Source organism: Artemia sp. Qi Xiang Cuo, chromosome 13 (genome assembly GCF_049724085.1).
Source record: "Artemia sp. Qi Xiang Cuo chromosome 13, ASM4972408v1, whole genome shotgun sequence".
Classification (NCBI taxonomy): domain Eukaryota; kingdom Metazoa; phylum Arthropoda; class Branchiopoda; order Anostraca; family Artemiidae; genus Artemia; species Artemia sp. Qi Xiang Cuo.
In genome coordinates this window covers 926,622-933,275 of record NC_142806.1, presented here as the reverse complement: position 1 = coordinate 933,275, position 6,654 = coordinate 926,622, and the positions used below count along the sequence as shown (strand labels likewise).

The window sequence follows — 6,654 nt, the reverse complement described above, 5'->3', positions numbered from 1 at the left end:
ATTTGATTCTATTTGTGTATTTAATGGTATCAAAACATCCGATTTTTAGAGTTTTGATTACTATTGAGCCGGGTTGTTCCTTACTTACAGTTCGTTACCACGAACTGTTTGACAGTTTGATTAGAAGTACTGTACCTCAGCAGTCAGATCAACTCCGAAGCGCCGCGAATTTCTACGTCTCCCGTCTCTGGCGGGTTCCACAACCGTCAGGGTTCTAACAAGTGTACTTTACCAGGGTTGCCACCGTCCGGGATTAATCCCGGTTTCCCGGATTATTTTTGCGGTCCGGGATTTTTTGTGTCCGGAATTTTCAGAATTTTTTGAAGAAAACCGGGATTTTTTTATTAAAAAGAGATTTTCAACAATTTTGGCTGATAGTCTACTATTTTTTTCTGTACGGTATCACAAATATTCTCGGTTTTTGTTTGTTCCCTCTAGATTTGTGCTATTACACTGGGGCAACGACTTTTTTGCTCGAGATTTTACTTTTGAAAATTCAACTCCAATGTAACGACAAGCGGCGAATTCAAAACAAAAACATTCGCTTGAGTTCTTGACATCATTTTATGTGTCTCGAATGTATTCCGAAATCTAGAGCAGTGGAAGTGATAAATACCATCGGAAAACTTGTTATGCTCAATAGAGATGAAACTTCAGATGAAACTTCGCGAAAAATTAGTTTTATAAAGTTATGACCAAATGTTCTGCCAGCATTCCGTGATTTCTATAGGTTGTAGCAAGTTTCAATCGTTTAGGTTCAATATACGTAGTCGTATGTTTGTGCTGTTTAAAGAACGTAAATCAATTGGTTCAAAAGATCGCTATCAGCGTATTCCCCAGATTTTCTAATATTTTTAGACACTTTCATGCGCATGATATTCCACTCAGTATTCAAGTTCCAAACTTTAAAGATCGCAGATGAGCATCCAGATAATCGACAAAAAATTGAAAATGTTTATCTGGATTACGTTCTTTAAGAAGACTTAGTGTTTATACTTGTGCTAACCGAGCTTGGTTGGATTTACTGAAGCTCATTTGTCCAGTTTCTCAGGGTTGTCATTTCAGCTGTGATTACCGAAACGGTTACTGAACCGTACCAATAAATATCTGAGAAAGTTAGTTATTTTTTTAGTTGGTTGCTTTACTTAGTGCTTTTTACTAATAACTTGGTAGTAATAGTATTTCTGACTGTTGCTTTACAGTTTTCTGTTCAAATACCCAAAGGCCGGGTTTAATACCAAGAAAGTTGGATTCTAAGTGCCCAGATTCGGGAAAAAGGGGTCTGTTTTTCTTCCGGATTCTTTCGTGTGAAAGCAGCTGATTCCTTTATTTTGTACACTGAAGAATCCGTGAACTGAATGTTTGAATGATATTGTTTGGATTTTTCTCAGATTTTAGTATGTTCGGAATTCAGGTTTTCTGGGTAGGGAAGTCGGGCCTTGAGATTTCAAAAGGATACTTTTATAAAATGAATGATAGTTTTGCTGTCCACTTCTTGATGGGCGTGAATTTCGCTAAACAGAAAAGCAGGTATGGTAAAAGGGAAAGGGACGTGTGAAGTCCTGATAAAAGGGAACTTTTACCAGTTGCCAAACAATATTGAATATTAGCGCGTCCAGATTATCCATTTTCTGGAAAAATGGGACGGAAATCTGGGAATGTAGACAGGTATTCCGTCCCATTTTTCGTTTTCTGGGCAGGAATAATCAGAGGGTCAGAAAATGGAAAAATGGGACGGAAGTGGTAGCATGGACAGCTTTTTTGAAAAACAATGCCAGAAAAAGAAGACAATTAGACACGATAAGTGATAAATAAGAACAGTTGTCGAAGATGGTTTTGAATAGAAAAAAAGATAAATTGTCTAACGGAGGCTCTAAATTTGATTTTATAGGTTTTGGCTCAGAAAAACAGATTTTATAAAAATGATATTATTGATATTTGATTTGATATTTGGCTCAGAAAAACAGATTTTATGAGGATGGCTGATAAATTTGTGCAGATATTTTTTGAAAAAAACCACAAAGTTTTTGAAAAAAACGCCGAGTCTGGACAACGATTCCTTTTTCCAGATTTCCGTCCCACTTTTCCAGAGAACGTATAGTCTGGACGTGCTATATGGCTGCGAAGCGTGACGTTAATTCATGCCCGGGAAATTCATATAACGATGAAACGTGGGTGCGTAGACACGTTTTCTCGATACTTTGGCGAGTTACAACTAGAAACCACGTTTCACCGTGCTACGTATTACGCAGCTTGATTTTTACGTCATCACTGTGCAACCCTATGTTGTATAACCAAAATACTGTGATCCGGGATTTTTTTCGAAATTCTGAAAATTTTTTAAAGAAAAATCGGGATTTATTTTTGAGTTGTTGGCAACCCTGTACTTTACCCGTGGTATAGAAGTTCGCACTAGTAGACCCCAGGTACCATAAAGATTAAACTCCCCGTTTATCTTTGCTTTCCCTCCCGGAAAGGTATTTCGGTTCTTGGGCATTATATGGGCAGTTACAAGGAAACCAGTGACGAAAAACCCGATTTTGACGAGTTAATTCAAGACACCGCTATAAAGTAATGGAATGCCTTGCGTGGTTTTCATTGCGTATACGATATTTAAACTGTTGTTTTTGGGGGTTTCGGGGGGAGGTACCTAGGTTAGGTTACGCATTTAATTTCTACAATGCTTTACCCCTCCCCCCTCAATGTGCAAATATATAGCCCAAATTTGTTTATAAACTATTATAAATTTATCCTATTTTATTTCATTAGCATTAACCAAACTAGACTTTTTAGAAATGCCCAAGTACCGGTATTTCTTACCTAAGCGTTCGCCCTGTAAACCAGCTCTCTTTGTAGAGTTGTCAATCTAGTCATCAATCTAGGCTAAATAACCAAGTCAAAGGTAACAAATAAAATCTTACTTGTTTTCAAATCGAACTAAATAAACTGAATAAAGACATAGACATCCTGTTATTCCTCTTCTTGTTCCTAGACAAGCAAAGTCACCTGGGTGTTGCGTATAGTCCAACCAATCCAAACCCTCACATGGTGCAAGTTCAAACTCAAACGAATTAACCGATTCCCCTTATTCCCTCCCACTCACTTTCAACCAAAATCGCTGTCCAAAAATACATTTTTAACAAGGGTGAGTCACCCTTCATACTGCGCAGTTAAAATCCAGTGAATTTTAGCTGTCAACAAAATGAAAGGAAAAACTTGGCTTAAGGAAAATTTGGCTGATTTTCGAAAAAAGGGGGAAAGATATAGCTAAAAGCTATAGAACCTTAACGAAAATCACACCATCAGATTCAGCGTATCAGAGAACCCTACTGTAGAAGTTTCAAAAGCCATTAACCAAATAAAAGTAAAATTAATACGCGAATTTTTTTTTAATTATTCATGTACGGTGAGCCAAAATCAAAACCTGCATTAATTCAAAAACGTTCAAAAACTAAATAAAAAAAAACAAGTTTTTTAACTGAAAGTAAGGAGCGACGTTAAAACTTAAAACGAACAGAAATTATTCCATATATGAATGGGGCTGTCCCCTCCTCAACGCATCGCTCTTTACACTAAAGTTTCACTTCCTCACAACTCTATTTTTTTATCAATAAAAATCTTTAGTGTAAAGAGCGAGACGTTGAGGAGGGGACAGTCCCTTTCATATACGGAATACTTTCTTCTCGTTTTCAGTTTTAATGTCGCTCCTTACTTTCTGCTAAAAAAACTGTTTTTTTTTTATTTAATCCTAGGAAGGACTCAACTTTTTTGTTTGTAGTTGGAGCCATCGCGTTTTTACTTGCTTCCGCTTTTTCTTTAAGTGGCTTAACGGTTCCATTCTCAATTTCCTGACCGAAGTAATTTGTTTGTCTTTGTGTCAATCTAAATTTCTCTTCATTAAGTTTTTTTCTAATTATGGATCTACCAAGTATGCTTTGAAACTCTATTTTACTTTAAAACTAGATTTTGCTTTAAAACTAAATCAAAAGGCACTGTCTAGAAAATAAAACTTAGTATCATTCCAAAAACTTCTATCTATGCTCTTTGACAACCTAGATACCCTTACACTCTTTTGATTTATTTATATTGTAAGCGCGGAAGTAGTAAACGTAGCAGCCCCGAAAGTTTTAACTTAATATACCCAGTCGTTCTCGATATGTTTATTTGATGTCTTATTTGTAAACAAAAACACAGTGGCATTTGATCAAGGTTGCAGGCGTAGCTGCAACCTAGTAAAGGGCAAACAACAGCCCATAGTAACCAAAAGCTAAAAAATACGTTTAGAAAAAAACTGTTTAGTTAAAAATATTGCCATCTGAAGCTGATTCAAGAATAGTAACTATTATTTCGGTTTGTCTTATTGCGAAAAGAAATTAATGGTGATTTAAAAAAAAATAAAACCCCTCGAAAACGGCGTCCCATTAAAACCGAAAGTGTACCATTGGAATCAGCTTATTCTAAAACTTTGTTCAGGGAAATTACAGCCCACCGCCCTGAACAACAAGAAACTTTTTTGCATGGGTAGCACTGATCTGTCTCCCGTTTTTTCTTCTTTTTTTCGAGGGCTAGCGGTTTACTAGAACATCATGGAGATGTTTAATGGCTCATTTAAAAACTATTTCTTATGTCTACGTGATTTTTATAAATTTAACCGTCTGCGGGTGTCACATGTCACTAGAAATGGCACTTTTGCCCCATTTTTCAAGGTCGGGGCTAGCGGATTACCAAAACATCGTAGACCGATGTTTAATGGCTTATATAAAAGCTATTCCTCATATCTACAATTTTCTTCAGTATTTATTTGCATCTATGGTATTATATAGCTCATTTTTCATTTTCACTTTATCTGGGAAAATTTGGTCCACCTTGCCCCCCCCCCACTATTTTTCACAAATTTCACCCCAGCACCTTGCCTTTATATAAGGAAAGAAATTGTCTCAAATTTATCAAAAAATTATTTTTCAAAATCTAGAAGGGGAGAGGGGGGTTTGTTTTCATTTCTTTCAAAGAAAATACCCTAACAATATAACTTCCAAACCTAATGGAAGGAGCAAAAAATATGGAAGACAACCACATCCTCCCCCAAATTTTTTCCCAAAAGAAATATTGCTTATAATAGTTCTTACTGCAGACGCTTTTCTTTGGCCCCGCACGGTGACCTGAAATGAAAAATCTATGAATATCTGCCACCTTTTATTCACAGCACATGTCCTTGTCATCTCAACTTTTTTCTCATTCTAACACTTTAAAGCTGTATCGAATCCAATTTTCCCAACAATTTATTTTTTTAAACACGATTTGTCTTTAAGGCATTTTTTAATATAGAAAAAATTAAGGGTAGGTAAAATGATTTTTCTTAGCTAGTATCTGTTTTTAGAGATATTTAACTCACTTAAGGTGGTATTTATCTTTAAATGAGCTCCACCGGTTGAGGCCAGGGATGCAAAGCCCCTTCCCCTCTGTGGAAAACCTTTAAACAACTATCAAAGTATGAAATTGAGAAATAAGGTTCCTGTTTTTAGGAATGTCGAGTCTCCTCTTCTGCTCCGACCTTGTCAATCCAAAAATAAAATAAATAAAAACAAATCAAAATAAAAGAAAAGTAACAAAATAAAAGAGGGACTACAATTACCTGTCAAATATTCTCAAGGCCCCTCCCCCTTCCCAGGTCACTTAGGGACAACCTGCCCTCATTTGGTCCTTTCGATGGATTGAATGAAAGCAAAGATTTACAGGTAAACGGATTAAAACAGGGTTGAATCATGGCAAAATACATGGGAAATACAGGCTACAATTAAAACTATATATTTGCATATTAGGGAAAGGAGGGGGCTGTTTTTGGGGTAGAGCAATTCCTAGGGTGGTGGCAAGAGAAAAATTAATTACAACAACCCCCTTTCCCAACTCAAAAATAAGCAAAAAAGTCGAATCAAAGTGATATATTGCATAAGAATTGCCAATTCCCCAGCCAGCGCACCCTCCAACACACGGCACCCGGAACAACTGCCTCGGTTGCTCCAGCCCCCCTCCCCCTTGGGACAGTTCTGGTTAGGGTAAAGTATAATGGAAACTCCTTCAAATGTGTTAACTAAAATTGTTTGGCATATTACGAGGTATGAATTGTTTTCCTAGCACGTTTCCTTCTCAATAGCCCGATTTGTAGGCTAAGCCTAATATCTATTTATGATTCTAAAAAATAATAATAATAATAATAAAAACAAGTTTTTCTTTAACTGAAAGTAAGGAGTGAAATCCTAGAAAATTCCCCATGTGTAAAATTTCTCCTTGGAAAGTTCACCCTAAGGAACTTCTCTCCCCACGGAAAATTGTCCCCGTGGAAAACTTTAACCCTGAAAAATGTATGTAATAAGAAATGCTATAGGCTACGTAAATACAGGGCAAATTTCATGACATTCAAACCTTCCCCTGGGAGCTCTGAGGGGTTATGTTATCCTCAAAGACATAATTACTGGGCTATTTAACTATCCTGAAAAAAATGGCCATCTCAAAATTGATCGGATGAATTTTAAGAAAAAAGGTGGGTGGGAGGGGGTCAGATACCCTCCAATCTTTTCGGCCACAAAAAAAGGCACTAGAACCTTTGATTTCTGTTCGAATGAGCCCTTTTTCAATGTTTTAAAACTATTGGGTCGA

General features: G+C 36.6%; 1 protein-coding gene across 1 annotated transcript in view; it reads right to left on the bottom strand.

The window, feature by feature from the left end:
- Positions 1-2,876, bottom strand: part of LOC148944829 (uncharacterized) — a 476,758-nt gene extending 473,882 nt beyond the window's left edge. Inside the window, exon 1 of the mRNA XM_089099411.1 lies at positions 2,821-2,876. The gene's annotated coding sequence lies outside the window, so the exon portion shown is untranslated. The remainder of the gene's footprint in view (positions 1-2,820) is intronic.
- Between the last annotated feature and the right edge of the window lie 3,778 nt (positions 2,877-6,654).